The sequence below is a fragment of the Notamacropus eugenii genome, chromosome 3, assembly GCF_028372415.1.
Source record: "Notamacropus eugenii isolate mMacEug1 chromosome 3, mMacEug1.pri_v2, whole genome shotgun sequence".
Classification (NCBI taxonomy): Eukaryota; Metazoa; Chordata; class Mammalia; order Diprotodontia; family Macropodidae; genus Notamacropus; species Notamacropus eugenii.
The window spans coordinates 275,987,969-276,005,788 of record NC_092874.1 but is presented as its reverse complement, the minus strand read 5'-3'; positions in this window follow the sequence as shown (position 1 = coordinate 276,005,788).

The following is a 17,820-nucleotide window of genomic DNA, read 5'->3' as shown; positions in this document are numbered from 1 at the left end:
CCTGGCCGAGGGGGCTGGGGGGAGGATGGGGTGCAGAGGTGGACACCCGCCGGCCACCGCTCTCCAGCCAGTCACCTGCAACCTCGGTGGGATTTCCAGGGCGGTCAGTGGAGAGAGGAGGCCCCCTCTGGCAGCGGGGCGGAGGTGGGGGCACCCGAGGAAGCCCGCTACGAACCTGGTCCCCGGCCCCAAGCCCTCCGCGCCCCAGCCCTCGGCGCTCCGCCGGACACGCTAGGGCGCCAAGCCTCCCCAGGGAGGGGGACAGGGAGCCCATGACATTGAGGAGAGCGGGCGGTCCCAGCCCTGCCGAGGCTCCTTCGGCTCTCCCCCTCTCCTCCTCCTCCTCCTCGCCGCCGCTGTCGAGGAATCGACCCTCCCCGAGCACATGGGGCTGGGGGAGCGGGAGGCGCCCGCGCCGAGCGTGTGCCCTGGACACCACAGCGGACGCTGTGCCCTTACCTCGGCCGCGCCTTCCTCCTCCTCCTCCTCCTCCAGCCCGGCGGACACGGGGCGGAGGGAGAGGAGGGGTGTCCGCCCGAGTCCCCCCTCCCCTCCCCGGAGATGCCCTGGGAGGTGGCAGACCCGGAGCGTGGCAGGGGCGCTGACGGCGGCTGGAACTCCCTCAGTGAGCGCCGGCCCAGAGCCCAAGGGACCGAGTCCTGCCCCCCCCCCGCCCCCCTTCTTTCCCTCCCCCTCCCTCCAGCCGCTTCCCGGGTTTCCCTCCGGCGGGTGGGGGGAGGGAGGGGCGGGAGGTCCGGGGATTAGCGGACTATTCATTTGAATGGGGGAGAGGAGGAAGATGGTCCAGCGGCCGGGGAGCCCGCGCCCCCTCCCCGGGCGGGGCCCTCGGGAGCCCCCCCGTACCTGGCAGCAGCCCCCTCCACAACGCCCCCCCCCCGCCGGAGCGCGGGGCCCGGGCGCGGGGGCGGGGGGGGGGGGGTGCATGCTGGGCCCAGAGCCGGGCTCGAGGCCTCGGAGGCGCGCGCCCGAGCCCCCCGCCCCGGCCCCGCCCCTCCCCTCCCGGCTCCTCGGAGGAAGGGGCCGCTTTCCAGGAACTTTCCAGGAATCCGTGTCACGTGGCCGCGGCCCGGCCGCCGCTTTAAAGAGGCTCGGGAGCGGCCGCCGCCCGGCGCGGGGAGCGGGAGCGCGGAGCCCAGAGCCCGGAGCCCTCCCGCCCGCCGGCCCAGGGCCCGAGGGCCCGGCTCCCTGCCCCTGGCTCACGCACGGTCCCAGGTGCGGAGGGAGGCCCGCCGAGCCGCCCCCCGCACGGCCCCCAGCCTCGCCAGGAGGACAGCCGTCCTCCCTGGAGCTCCCAAGGCCCCGGCTCCGGGCTGGGAGAGGGCAGAGCCCGGGGCGCCGCTCGTGCGGGGGGCACTCGGACGCGGGTCCGGGGCAGCCCCGCCGCTGGCCGAGCCGGGAGCCCCCCAGACGCGCGCCTCCTTAACCCGCCCCAGACGGCCCCCCCCCCCCACGCCGGCCACGCCCCCGGTTCCGGCCACGCCCACCCACTTCTCACCTGCGCGCGGGGGGGGGGGGCAGGGCCACGCCCACCCCTCTCTGGGCTCCGGGCAGGCCCCGACGGGACCGGCCTGGGGCCCGGGGAGGGTGCCCATCGCGCCCCCGCCGGCACGCGGCTGGGTGCCCAGGGCCTCCCGTCACCCCCTCCCTCCTGGATCGGACGCCCCGGGGCTCCAGCTCCCCCCCCCCCGCCCCCAAGGGTGACCTACTTTAACAGTGACCTACTTTTAGAGCCCGGCAGTCTCACGGGAAAGCCGGGCCCAGAATTCAGATCAGCCTGTTTTCTCTGAGATATCCTCCCCTTGCAGCACTTTACTCGGGCTGGGAAGGTCCACAGCCACTTTGGGAGATGCTGCGGGGAAGGAGAAAGCGTCCCGGGTCCGACCGAAGCCGTGCTTGGCGCCCCCTCTGCCGGCAGTCCGAGGGCATGCAGGTGAGGGATGGGCTGCGGACCGCGAAATGCGGCCGGGGAGTCCAGGGTGCCAAGCGTCCGGCCCTCCCGTCTAGGGAACGGAGACACTGAGGCAGGCGGGGAAGGCGTCCTCCCGGAGGTGGGCTGGATCCGGACTCCAGGCCATGCTCCTGGATCTCTGCGGGGCTCAAGCTTTTCATCTGTAAAATGCGAAGACGGCATTAGACTGAAAGACCCCAGGATCGCAGATTTAGAGCCAGAAGTCGCGCAGCGGGCCGCCTCCTTTCAAGAACGAGAAACCGAAGCCCAGAGGTGTTAAGTGACTTGCCAAAAATCCTAGGCTGGAGTGGGACTTGAACCCAGATCTCCTTGCTCTAAGCCCCTTCCCAGGCACCTATCCTCCGTCTCACCACTGCCAGCTGTCCCAGCCAGGGCCCAACTGTTCCAGGAATAAACATGTTCTCTCTTCCCGTATCTTTGATGTGTACCCCTCAAATCCAGAAGACATTATTTGGGATTGCCTGGGAGCAACACATTACATCACACACGCACACACACACACCAAGCCCAGGGAGAACACAGAAAATATTAGGAGAGGCAAAGTATGAAAGCAGACAGAAAGCTGTCCTCAAAGCTAAAAAGACACGATTTCAGGTGTTACCTTTGACACAGAATGGCTGTAGAATCTTGAGCAAGTCACAACTCCTCCTCAGTTTCCTTATCTTGAAATTGGGAATCAGAACTCTTGCATTAACTATTCACAGTGGAAAAATAAGGTGGATGAAAAGTGCCTATTGCTTAAATTGTGGCATGTGTGAACAGGCAGCCCATCAATAGGTCAGATCATAATTAGAATTAGAACATTTTCTTAGACAAGAGTTGCCAATGCATAACACCCTGGGCCCAGAATAGGAGACCAAGCTGATAGCTACTTCATGATACAAGAACATCTTTTAAATATTAATCTTTCTTCCATAATGCTACAGATCATAGAACAGTAGGATCAAATATAAAATCCTGTTTCACATCTTTGCTGACTATACATACCTTTCCTGTCTTCTTATACCTTATTACCACTACCATGTACTCTCCAACAGAGTGATATGGACCTCTTTGCTGTTCCTGAGACAAAGCACTCCATCTCTCATCTCTGCGCATTCTCATTGGTTTATCTCCCATGCTTGGAATGTTCTTTCTCCTCATTTCCTTCCTCTGGTTACTTTCAAATCTCAGTTAAAAGCCCACTTTCTACAGGAAGCCCTTCCAAATCCTTCTTAACTCTAGGGCCTTTCCACTATTGATTATTCCCTGTTTATCCTCTACATAGCTTGTTTGTACATTCTGTTGTTTTTCAGTGGTGTCCAACTCTTCATGATCCCATTTGCAGTTTTCTTGGTAAAGACACTAGAGTAGTTTGCCATTTCCTTCAATTGTACATAGTTGTTTACATGTTATCTCCCCCCCCCCCCCCCCACTGCATCATAAGATTCTCAAGGGCAGGGTAAGTGTTTTGACTTTCTTTGTACCCCTAGCACTTCACATATTACCAGGAGCATTTTAGGCACTTAATAAATGCTTACTATCTGACCAACAGTGAATGAATAATAATCTTTGAAGAATTAGATACTGCAGTATGGCAGATATCCATATTTTTTTGGTCCATATTTGTCCATATTCCCCATGACTTCCACTTTGGAGTGGTGTAAAAGGACACGTGACCAAAAGGATATGGCTGGTCATGTAGCATGAGCCAGGGATGGCCAGCCCATGAGTTGGACTGGTGTCCTCAGAGTGTCAACAGATCCAGAGTGAGGGCTACCAAGCATCAGGTAAATAAATCTAAAGTCTTGGTTTCATAGTGTGATTTCAACATGTAGAGATGGAGACTGGGAAGGAGGATGGATGTAAGCAATGTATTCACTACACTCCTTGGGGTCACACTGAAATGTCACTTTTCATGGGGAAAGCCTCTATGGTTTTCTCCGCCTATGATGAAGATAGAACAATCTTTATCCTTCATCGAGGCATTTATTAAGCCCTAATAATTCTTTTATCTGAAGCTCTTTAAGTTTTTCAAAGAGCTTCCCTCACAATGATCCTGTGAATGCAAAATTCTTCCAAAGGTTCTGTCTAGCATAGTCTTGCACACAGTAGGCACTTAATAAATGTGTGCTGAATTGATTGAATCTCACTGGTGTGGGTACTCCCTGTATCAATGCAAAGCTTAACTATTCCACACCTTTTTATCCAGTGTGACTTTCATTGTCTTCCCATATTTTCCATAAACAATCTATTAACTTGATTATATTGCAGGATGGTGCAAAGTGAAGTAGGTACATTATAATGGTATACTGAAGAATTCAGAAGAATTTCTTTCCCATGGGGAAATTTTGCTCTAGCCCAACCTGCTGTTATTCTGTTACTTGTTTTTCCCAAATGTCTTTCAACTCTGTATAATCTCTGCTTGCTTTTTGTCTTCCCAATTCAGTTCAAAAGACTATAAAAATGTTGAGGTTTTGTCCAGTTTTAGAAGGAGCTTGGCTGCAATACCCACTGAAATGCCTGTAGTCTCACTCTTCCCTTACAGCTTAATAAAGAAAGAAGTTCTTAGCCAAACAAGAAAACACTGAGTATTGAATCAACTCTTCAATAGTCTCTATCCTTGATGGCTCAGTTCAAATGCCACCTTCTGCATGAAGCCTTTCCTTGACCTACAATACTCCCAAATGTGGCCAGAACCAGATTAAAATGTAAGTGGGAAATATTTTAACAAAATAAATGCCAGGATGGATCTGTTTCTATTTGAGTTTCACACCACTGTTGGGGGAGAACTAAAGAACCAGTGAAAAGACAAAGGTGTAGAGGATGGCAATTAACAAATGCTTCTTGATTGATTAATAAAGGTCACTGACTGTGTGTAAGCAGATCTTCCTGTCCTTGTTTGAAATATTGCTTATGTCCCTTCATAGTTGGATTAGAGTCAACGAGCATTTATTAAACAAGACTCGTATGCAGAGTAATATAAGTAGGAAGAGCCAGAAGAACAATTTATACAGTGACAGCAACACTGCAAAAGCAAACAATTTGGAAAGACCTTAGAATTCTGATCATCTCAGTAACTGACCATGATTCAAGAAAACTGATGGTGATGATGATGAATGCTAGCTCCCATCCACCTCCTCACAGAGAGGATGTGGATTCGATATGCAGACTATGAGATGATATATTTTTGCACATGGGCAATATAGGAATTTGTTTTGCACAACTATGCTTGTTTCTTATGTTTTGATTTTCTCTCTTCCTCTCACCTCCCCGAGTGGGGGACAGAGGAGGAGGAGGAGGAGGACAGTAGGAGGAAGAGAAAATAAGAGTTTAATTAAATTAATCAATAGATCAATAAGCAGTTAGATGAGTGGATTGATATGAGTAGATGTAAATGAGTGGATAGATACAGGTGAATGGATAGATAAATACACATGAATGGATATAGATTTTAAAAAAAGCATTCATTAAACATTTGCTGTGTGCTAAATACTGAATATACAAAAGCCAAAACTTAAATATCTCTGCCCTCAAGGAGATCACATTCTATTTGAAGAGAGATCACCTAGTCCAGCTCCTTCATTAACAAATAAGGAAACTGAGGCCCAGAGAAGTTAATTAACTTTTCCTAAGCAGCAGACATGGTATTTGAAACTACATCACCTGTCTTCAAATCCATTCTTTTCATTATAGCCCTCCATATTCCCACCTGCAGTAGCTTTTCTCCCACTAATAATTGAAGAAATGTCACAGATTTTCCCGTGGTGTTGTCCACCAAAGTGTATTACAGCAGCCACTGGTTTGTCCTCACTTTCTAGTTTAGATAAGTTCCTGAAATGCTGTGGGTAGAGGGACTCATTTTCCTTTGGGCATGCTAGAATTTCAAGCCTGAGGGGGAGCTGTCAGGAGGGAAGAGGTGTACTGCAAGAATATATCACCCAACTGTATGAGTAGGAGGAAAAAATGACAAATTATCTTCAATGTAGGCAAGAGAAAATCCATTTAGGGGAAAAAAGAGCACAAATGTGTTCTTGTGATAACTAACATCTGTATTGTGCTTCAGGCTTGCAGAGTGCCAAAATTCCCTCAAATTCATTGGCTCTTCATAACCCTATGGGATAGGTCCCATTGATGCTATTATCATTTTAACAGATGAGGAAACTGAGGCATTATGGAAAGAAGTAACTTTCAAGAAGCAATGTGAAGTGGAAAATGGGCTGGATTTGGAGTCAGACCACCTTGGTTCAAACTCTGGCTTTTGTCACATGTATGAACTTGGACAAATTATTTTAGTTCTCTGAGCCTCAGTTTCCTCATCTGTAAAATGAGTAGGTGGGAAGAGATGATCTATAAAGCCTAGAATCCATACTTTCTAGGATATATTTGAGGCAGGATTTGAACCCAGGTTTTCCTTACTCCAAGTCAGGAAGCCTTTCCACTAGGCAACTAGGTGGCCAAGTGGATCAAGTACTGGACTTGCAACTGGGAGGATCTGAGCTTGAATCCTGCCTCAGAAACCATGTGACCCTGGGTAAGTCACTTAACCTTAGTTTACCTGTTTCCTTATCTGTAAAATGGGGGTAGTAATATAATAGCACCTACCTCCCAGGATTATTGTGAGGATCAAATGAGGTAGTATTTGTAAAGTACTCTGTAAACCTTAAAGTGCTAAATAAATGCTAGCTATTATTATGCCAAAACTCTCTCTCCTGAGATGAAAAAGATTTAATAGTTATTATAGCCATGAACATATATGTGCTTGTTGCATATCTAACATTGTTTGGACCCACACAGCATGGAGAATTTACTCCCCCACCCTGGGTCTGGTATCAAGACCTAGTTTGGATTATGTTCTGTCGTGGGGGAGCCTGCCTCTCACTGCTAGAGTTAAACTATCTATCTTCACATTCAGCTCATTAACTCCCCCATCCCTGTGCTCCAATGATGGTTTTACTTCTAGTATTACACCTCGGAACTCCCCAGAAAAGGGGGAATAAACAAGAAATTTAGTGAATAATGTAAATCAGGTATGGGACAGGTAATTTATTCCTACACACTAAAGAAATGCTAAAGATAAAAGATGAGCATTCATTAACAAGATTCAGACACCTAACTTATAAATACTGTTACAGTCATCTGGAAGACTACTTGAATTACATTAGAACATAAAGCAATTTGCCAATGAGTGAGGACTTCTTCAGGTTCTCCCAGCTCTACCTCAGTGCCCTTTTGATAATTAGAAGGTATCAGAAGAACCTAGATGTGGGTTAGAGAGAGGAAGGACTATTAATGAAATCATTTAAGAATGTACAGACAGTCCAGTTGATGAGTAATGACAGCCTGAGCGAGGGTAGTAGCAATGTGAGTAGAAAAGGGGACTGAGATGTTGTAGAGATAAAATGAACAGAACTCACCTATTGGTTGATTGTATTTTCCAGGGTGGATGGTGAGAAGAGGAGTGGGGAGGACCATAGGAGAGAGAAGTGAGAATCGAAGGTGACTGGAGGAGATGAAAACATAATTAATATAATCAGGGAAATCTGGGGAATGGGTTGATTAAGAAGGAGAAAGGGAAGATAATAAATGCCATTTTGGACATCCATCCAATTGGAGCTGTCCAGCATACTGTTGGAGAGATGTAAGACTGGATCTCTGGGGAGATAATGGCTATAGATTTAGAGAGAGCTGTCAGTGTACAACAGACAACTATTAGTTCAATATAGGAATATAGGTAAAATTACTGAAGGAGAGAATGGAAAAAGAGAAAAAAGTCAAGGGAGACTCCCATGCTTAGAGAAGAGGAAAGGGATGATAAGCTAGTAAGGAAAACTAGAGTGGTCAGACAGGTACAGGGAGATCTAGGAGAGAGTGGTGCCACCCAAACCAAGAGAGGAGAGGATATCCAAACAGAAGGAATGGTCAACAGGGTTGAAAGCTTCTCAGTCATTAAGTGGGACAAGGACTGATTGATCTCCAAAGGGCAATGACCTATATTAGATTTAGTTATATTTATTTATTTTTATATTATATTTATTTAGTTATATTTATTTATAGACACCTATATTAGATTTAGTTTTTCTCTCCCTCAGCCTCTTTGTTAATTAGTTAATGATCTACAAAGCACTTCAGTACCCCAAGGGAAGCTGTGATATGTAATTACTACTGCTAGGAGTCCTCCTCTCTTTCAAGTAAGTTCACATTTTAATATTCTCACATGGGGCATCAATTCATTCAAAAGCAATGATTGAGTATCTACTATGTGCCAGACACTGTGGAAGGTACTTGGGGGGGGAATAAAACCAAACCCTGAGCACTGCTTCCCCTTAGGCAGCTTATATTGTATTAGGAGAAAACATGTACACAGATAAGTAAATACAAACTACATACCAAGTAAATTCAAAATAATTGGAGGGGGAGGGCAGTTGAGGACATTGGGGTAGGCTTTGGGGATGAGGTGGCATTTGGTCAAAGCCTTGGAGGAAGCTAGGAAATCTAGGAGGCAGAGCATTCCAGGCATGGGGGACAGTCTTTGCAAAGACCCAGAGAAGAGATTGCTACTTAGGAATAGAAACTACACTATTTTGGCTGACACGTGACAGGGAGTAATGCATAATAAGCATGGAAAGGTGGGCTGGAGCCAGCCTGTGAAATGCCAAAGCAAGGAAATTTGCATTTTATCTTAGAGATCATAGGGAGCTATAAGAGCTTCTGGAGCAGAGTTACACTGGCAAATTCTCCCCAGGATCGACAATTAGTCACCGCACCCCACTAGAATTCTGGAAGTGAACAGCAGACAGAAAAGTTTCCATCTTTATTGTAACTGCCAGATTCTGACGTTTACATCATAGTAGATATAGAAGTACACTGGGCATCACCCCAACCTCTACAATGTACTCACTGACCTCCCAGGTGACAGTTGATACCATTAACAGACCTGTGCTTGGGGCAGTTTTGAGTCATGGTTAGATTTCAAGGGAAGTTCAGGGAGATCAAAGGTTGTTATTGCTAGTGCAGTAAACAAAACAGGCATAGTTAAACCTGTCAGTACATAGTGAAGTTCAACTTCTGGCTGAGTTGATAAATTCTGACAAAGGTCTGAAGCAGTTGAACCACCTGGCTTTCAGCAGTCAACAGGGATGACTCACTTTAACCAAAAGAGCACAGAACATCCAGAAAAGCGGAATGTCAGAGCTGCCCCAGAAGATTCTGGCTCTGGAAGCAGGCATTCACACCCCAAACCACAGGCCAATTTTTACATCTCTCCAAGGTGGGAAACGTGGCAGATCACACATTTGGGCAGTGAGTATATTCTAACATAAAAGAACCCAGTGGCATGGCTTCTTTTTTCACTCCTACTTTTACCTGACACACAGAATGCACTTCTCACCTCACCTGATAAACCCCTGAGCTTCCTGCAAAGCCTAGCTGAGTGTGACTTTCCACACCAGACCTGGTCTAAGCCTCCCAGTTGTTAGCACTCACACCTGTCTGGGTTATCATTGTCTGCATCTCATGCAATGAATCACTCAGAGTCAGAAGGTCCAAACAAAGCAATCCACTGAATAAAAATATATTCAAAAATTCCCTCCCCCAAAATAGCAGTTCCCAGGACACATTGAAATACTAGAAGATAAAAACCACCTAATCTAGTCCTTAATAATTCTCTTACAGTCTTCCTAGCTTGGCTAGGTCATTCCACCTGTGAGGGAAGGGGAAGAGGTGTGTATATAGATATAACCCCACCTATCCCAGGTCCACACCACTGCTTCTTGGCTCCCAGCAGTCAGGGCTGGGAGACTCTCCTGAGTTCCCTTAGAAGAATGCAAGTTCCATGCTCATCATTCTGTCTCCAGCACCCAGTGCAACGTCTAGCATTTTGTACAGGATCTGTCTAATAAGATTTCAGTGACTTACCTCAGGGAGATAAGTTACAGAAGGCATAATTATCCCCATTTTATACAATGTTTGTTGAATAAGATCTCAGTGAATGAACTCACTAAGATAAGTTACAGAAGGCATTATTATCCCCATTTTCCACATGAAGAAACTCAAGGCAAAGAAGGTTATCATGGATCTTAGTATTTTCATTATTCTCAGAGTAACAACACATGTTTAAAGAGCTCTTTAACATTTTCAACTAGCTTGTGGAGTACATAGGATGAGTTTTATTATCTCCTTTTTACACGTGAGGAAACAGGTCCAGGAGATACTCCCATCTCTTGGATCCAGGAATTTTCTCCAGTTGTTCATAAACCAGACACTTCCATCTCTTGGATCTAGGCATTTTCTCTGGCTGTCCCCATGCCTGGAACACTCTCCCTCCTGCATTCCATCTACTGGCCTCTTTGGCTTCCTTTTAGTCCGAACTAAAATCTCACCTTCTACAGGAAGCCTTCTGCAGCTCCTCTTAATTCTGGTGACTTCTCTCTGTTAATCATTTCTTATGTATCCTGTATATAGCTTGCTTTATGTATGTTTGTTTGCTTATTGTCTCCTCCATTCAATCATAAGCCCCTTGAGGCCACAGACAGCTTTTTGCCTCTTTTTGTAGCCCCAGCACTTAGCCTAGTGTCTGGCACATAGGAGGCACTTAATAAATGTGTACTGAATTGAATCAAATTGGTCCAGTTGTGGCTTCTCCAAAGCCACACAGCTATGAACTTGAACACACCTCTTCTTGTCCTAAAGCCAGTGCCCCCTCCTCTCCATACCACACTGTCATTCATCTCTAAAACAACATTGCAGGTTACAATGCAGAGTCTATCAATAGATATAAGCAAGGGTTCAATGAAGGCAACTTTTACTGGCTCCCAAGAAATGGTTAAATTACCAGGGTGCCTATTTGCCCCTCTGAGCGCTGGAAAATGCTGCAAATCAGGCCTTAATTCATTGTTTTATTGTCTTGACTTGAGAAAGTGTTAACACAGATTTAACTTAAAAGTGTGTCCTACATACATACTCCACCCTCCAAAAGCCTGGTGTTAAACTGGTTAGAGCATTATAATGGCCTCTCTTCCCCAATATGGCTGCGCTTAGAGCCCTGAGAGGATGGAGGACCTGACTCCTCAGTGTCAAATAGAGTTAGGATGGGGACTCCCAGAGACTATGTGGACTATAGGAAAGGCTTCCTCTGAGACACACACACACACACACACACACACACACACACGCGCGCGCGCGCACGCGCACACACACATGCACACGTACACACACACACACACACACACACATCCCTTTGCATTTGCAAATATTACCCACCTGAGAATTTGTTATTGGATACCATAAGATTTTAATTGCTCATGGACTGATGTCTGCTATGTTTCTGTAACCAGTATGAGTATTGCAGTTAATATGAGAAGTATGGATTCACATCCCTAAAATGCTGATGACTACTTGATAAATGTATGTGTATTTCTTTTGATCTTAAAATGTCCTAGAGTTAGTAAACAATATCTATACTAACTGACCTGTCTATCTATACCAAGGTATGTATATGGGGGTATATATGTACATACATGTATTATACATACGGATTTTATTTATCTATATGTTACATGTAATATAAAAGCCTCAAGCACAATCCCAGTGACAGACTGTCTGTTGCTCAGCCAAAGAATAAAGAAGCTGTAGTGGGAATTTGTGGTTCTTGATTTCTTTTTATTAAATTTTATCATTTGGGTTCATTCCTTCTGCAACTTCTGGCTAACTGCAAACCTGTCTTCTATTAATATTAACTTCAAATGACAGAACCTGTCCCAATGGATATGAGAGTTTACTTAAGGCCTTAAACAACCTCTCAACTGTCCCTGACTTTTTGGCAGACATTTTACATCTACCCCTTGAATCAGCCTATTTGTGAACCCTCTAAATGTAGTTTAATTTATAGCATGACTGAGTTTACCTATAGACTCTGTTTAACTAGGTTTGCTTATATATGAGATTATGACTCTGTTTAAATATGTTTTAACTTTTATGACATTGAAGGAAGCATGGGATTATGAATCTGTCTCTTCTTTAACTTTTTTGGCCTAAGAAAAATAAACAAGATTGCAATATGTAATACATATATATATATATGTATGTATGTATGTATGTATGTATCCATCACTCTGAGGTCTCATTAGAATATAAATTGGGGTTCAGAATTTATTTTTTTGTCTGAGTTCTGAACCTATGCTTAAGCATAAGAAAACCTATCTTTTTCTTACCTCCATAATTTTTGTTTTGTGGTAGATTTATTTCAGCAGCAGCAGCAGCAGTTTCATACCACTGGAACATACAAAAGGAGATATTTCTACTTTGACAAGGCTTATCTCAGGGTTGGCCTGAAGATGATGAGTTGTTTGGCCACAGCCACACTCAAATAAGACTGCTTAACCATTCATAAAGGACTGGCCATCTACACTGATCAAGGGTTCACTGGCATAAAGTGGTGAAGTCTAGAGAATGAACATCAATGCCAAGTGGGCAGAGTAGAGGAGAGAGTGAGTCATGGGGACATACAATCCAGTCATCAGGAAGTTATAAAAGCCCTCTAGTTGTTTGGAGAGCAGGAGAGCAACACTGGAGCAGAGACTGTAAGAAGTTGAGTAAAACAGGGGATGAGTAATTTGACATAGTCTTGGATTCTGTGTCTGATGGCTTTTGGTGAGTTTAGAAAACCTAGCAGCCTCTGGTCTCTTTCACAGAGGTACCTACAGAGCCCAGTGCCAACTGGATGTCCCAGTGGATGGAACCCTGGATCTGCATCAGGAAGACCTGACTTTAAATTCAGCTTGAGACACTTATAAGCTGAGCACCTTAAGCAAGTCACTTAACCCCTGACAGCCTCAGTTTCCTCATTTGTAAATCCCTCCCAGGATTATTGTGAGGATCCAATGAAATATCTTTAAAGTACTTAGCACAGCACCTGGCACAGAGTAGGTGCTTAGTAAATGTTTGTTTAAAATTTTTTAAAAGATAAAAGGCTCCTAATCTGGGATAAGTAAACTGTTAAAAAATATTTGATAACTATTTCAATATTGCTGGTTTCCTTTATATTTCAATGGATTTTCTTTTATACATTTAAAAATACGATTTTGAGAAGGGATCCATAGGCTTTGCCAGATGGCTACATGACCCAAACAAGGTTAAGAATCTTGCAATACAGTTCTCTTTGTGGTGGCCAAGAACTGGAAATTGAGGGGATGCCCATCAATTGGGGAATGGCTGAACAAGTTGTAGTATATGAATATAATTGTATACTATTGTTCCATAAGAAATGATGACCGGGCAGACTTTAGAAAAACCTGGAAAGACTTGAATGAACTGATGCCGAGTGAAAGGAGCAGAAGCAGGAGAACACTGTACACAGTAACAACCACACTGTGCAGTGACAGACTTTCATAGCCTTATCTAGTCTCAGCAACTTAAGGATCCATGATAACTCCAAAAGACTCATGATGGAAAATGCAATCCACATCCACAGAAAGAACTTTGAAGTCTGAATGCAGATGGAAGCATAGAATTTATTATCTTTTTTTTGTTTCTTCTTTCTCGTAGTTCCTCCCATTAGTTCTAATTCTTCTTTACATCATGATTCACGTGAAAAATATGTTTAATATGAATGTATTAGTAGAGCCTATATCAGAATGCACACCATCTTGGGGGTGGGGGAGGAGATGGAAGGGAAGAAAATTTAAAACTCAAAATCTTATGGAAGTAAATGTTGAAAACTAAAATTAAATTAATTATTAAGAAAAAAACTACTTGTAGGAAAAAAAGGATCCTGCTATAGATCAGAGAATACTAGATCTAAAGCTAAAGGGCACCTCAGGATCCTTCTATCCCACCTCTTCCTTTTACAGATGAAGAAATTGAGACCCATGGAGATTAGGTGACTTGCTCAAGGTCACACATGTAATAAGTAGCAGAGGGTTTTTTTTAATTAATAAATTTATTTTCCTCTCCCTCCTACTTTTTTCCCAATTAAAAAAAAATGGCCAACATTTATCTAGTGCTTACTATGTGTCAGGTACTTACACATAGTAAAAAAAGAAAAAAGAAAAAAAAGGACACTTGCTTCAGTGTTTTCATCTGTAAAATGGGAGTGATAATAGCAACTAACTCCAAGAGTTATTGTGAGGATCAAATGTGATAACTATAAAGTACTTTGCAAACCTTAAAGCAGTCAATCAACTCACATTTATTAAGCACCTACTATGTGCCAGGCATTGTGCTTAGTGTTAGGGATACAAGGAAAGACAGAAACACGACATGAATCCTAGATTATTATTACAACAATGATAATTATTGTTATTAGTCTTTCTGACCCTTGCCAGTTTATCCTCTAAAAATCTATTCAACAAATACTTGCAAATGTTTGTTGTACAAGATGAAAGGCAGCCTAGCACAAGGAATTAAGAGCCTGTCTTGAAGCCAGGAAGACCCAGGTTCGAATCTTATGTCTGACACAAATGATGCAATGTGAAACTTAACTATTTCTTTTAAGGGCAACCCCAAGTCATGATCAAAGATTTAAAAGGTATTAACAGTCATTTTCTATCCTCTAGTCAGATAGTTGTCTGGGATTAAGGACCTCAAGCTCTAAGCAGGACTTTTTGCGGCTATAAAGAATTGTAGACAAAGTTGATGCCTATGGTTTGGGGAGCAGCTCAATGGTTTGGGATACAACAAAAGGATATTATTCCAATGTAAAAAAAATGACAAATACAGAGAAGTATGAGAAGACTAACACAAACTGTTGCAAAGTGAAGAAAGCAGGATTAGGAAAACAGCATACAACAAAGATTACATGAGTATGTCAAGGGAATGTTTTGAAATGAACAAAGAATATGCATGGCCCCAAAGAAGAGATAGAAGACACCTCCCTCTGCAGAGGTGAGTGCAACATTACATGTAATAGGTTTCTATATGTACATATACATGCATGCATATATTCATATATGTGCTGATTTTTTTAACTTTTTTAAAAAAATTGTTACAAGACATGACTCTCTGGGAGAGGGAAAGGAAGAGATACAAAGGAGAAACTAGACAAACAAGAATAAAATACACATATCTAACAATCCAAGAAAGGCTTGGAGTTCCTGCCTTGCAAGGGGGCCCAGGTCACTAAAGAGTAAAAGTGAAAAGGAAAAATCTATTTTTTTCCTTTCAAAAGTATCCCAAATGAAAGAGAAACTGACCTGCTTCTCTCCCCTTGGTTCCCCCTCAAACCTGGCATTAATTGGGTACCCCTTCTATACAAAGGAGAAGGAGACTTTTGAGAGACAAGAATTAGGCTCCAATTTAAAAACAAAACAAAACAAAACAAAACAAAAAACAGAACAAATAAAAAACACCTGGAGGTTCCTGGAGACCCTGCCTCATCTGCCTGCTGCCAGCAAAGGGCAATGTGATGGTGGGTGCTTAGAGTGATGTGATTCTCTCCAGGTCCTCTGTGAGGATCAAGTTAAACAGTCCCCAAGTGTAAACAAATGTGGCAAAGAGAAAACAAATATATTTTCTCCCCAATGGGATTGGCTCTTCCCTAGAAGTGGAGTTGGGTGAGGAGCCCTTGAAGGTTTTCATTAAATTAGCCCCCTGACATAAAACAAATTGCTTATCAACCCCTGGTATTTGCTTGTCTTTCTCTGCCCCCAGTGTGAATTCTCAGTAATGTGGGGAGGGCTGCTTCTGGTGGAAGCAAGGTTCCTTCACCTCATGTTCTTGCCCTTTTAATCAAAGTGTAAAAAATAGTGGCATCAGAAGATGGCGAAGTAGAAAGACGCACATACACATAGCTCCGAACACACAAACCACAGAACGGCTAGAGGGGACCAAGCCAGGGTGAATTCTGCACCCAGAGACCACGGAGTATTGGAGCGAGGGAGATTTCTGCTCCGGAGAGACCTGCGGACCTCTCGCGGGGGGTCCTTCACGCCGCGGACTGGGCGCTGGGACGGGGAGCAGAGTGCGGCCCTGCCGCAGCCACGACACTGAGGGGAGGAGATCCGAGAGGGCTACGGGGACGGGATCTCCAGTGGCCACGCGGGTCCCCCCACCCACAGAGGGACCTGCAAACCTCTCGCAAAAGGTCCGTCGCGCTGCAGACGCGGAGCCCAGCCCGGACCTGCGGCGGCCACGGCTTCGAGAGGCACAGATCTGAGAGGGCTCCGGAGGCGGGATCTTCAGCAGCGGCACGGCCCCCCCACCAACAGGTGACTGACGGGGGAGGGTGAGAGAGTCTCTTTGGCGGGTTGAGAGGGGAGTGGGGTGCCCCCATGGCTCGGGCCCCCCCCCGGGAGATAGAAGCTGAGAGGTGGCTGCAGACAGGGGCTCCCCAAGCGGGCTGGAGCCTGGATCCATTGTGGCAGGTCTGTGCATAAACCCCCTGAGGGAACTGAGCCTGAAAGGCGGCCCTGCCCCACCTGACCACCTGAACTTAATTCTCACACTGAATAGCAGCCCTGCCCCCGCCAAGAATCCTAAGGTGGGAAGCAGCATTTGAATCTCAGTCCCCAAACGCTGGCTGGGAGGACCAGGAGGCAAGGTGGGTGTGAGGAGAACATTCAGAGGTCAGGCCACTGGTTGGAGAAAATGCCAAGAAAAGGGAAAAGAAATAAAACTATTGAAGGGTACTTAATCGGAGAAAAGACACCTCCTCCCTTCCTTTCTGATGGGGAGGAACAATGCTTGCCATCAGGCAAAGACACAGAAATCGAGGATTCTGTGTCCCAGCCCACCCAATGGGCTCGGGCCATGGAAGAGCTCAAGAGGAATTTTGAAAATCAAGTTAGAGAGGTGGAGGAAAGACTGGGAAGGGAAATGAGAGGGATGAGGGAGAAGCATGAAAAGCAGATCAGCTCCCTGCTAAAGGAGAACCAAAAAAATCTTGAAGAAATTGGCACCTTGAGAACTAGCCTAACTCAGCTGGCAAGGGAGGTGCAAGGGGCCAATGAGGAGAAGAATGCTTTCAAAAGCAGAATTAACCAAATGGAAAAGGAGATTTAAAAGCTCACTGAAGAAAATAGATCTTTCAAAACTGGAATGGTACGGATGGACGCTAAGGACTTTTCGAGAAAGACAGATATCTCAGAACATACCGCGCAGATTCAAAAAATGGAAGATAATGTGAAATATCTTATTGGAAAAACAACTGACCTGGAAAATAGAATCAGGAGAGACAATGTAAAAATGCTGGGACTACCTGAAAACCATGATCAAAAGAAGAGCCTAGACATCATCTTCCATGAAATTATCAAGGAAAACTGCCCTGAGATTCTAGAACCAGAAGGCAAAATAAATATTCAAGGAATCCGCAGAACACCGCATGAAAGAGATCCAAAAAGAGAAACTCCTAGGAGCATTGTGGCCAAACTCCAGAATTCCCAGGTGAAAGAGAAAATATTGCAAGCAGCTAGAAAGAAACAATTCAAGTATTGTGGAAATACAATCAGGATAGCACAAGATCTGGCACCCTCTACTTTGAGGGATAGAAGGGAATGGAATAGGATATTCCAGAAGTCAAAGGAACTAGGACTGAAGCCAAGAATCACCTACCCAGCAAAACTGAGTATAATACTTCAGGAGAAAAAATGGTCTTTCAATGAAATAGAAGACTTTCAAATTTTCCTGATGAAAAGACCAGAGCTGGAAAGAAAATTTGACTTTCTAACACAAGAATGAGGAGAACCATGAAAAGGCGAACAGCAAAGAGAAATCATAAGGGACTTACTAAAGTTGAACTGTTTACATTCCTACATGGAAAGACAATATTTATAACTCTTGAAACATTTCAGTATCTGGGCACTGGGTGGGAGTACATACACACACACACGCACACACGCACACATACATAGAGACAG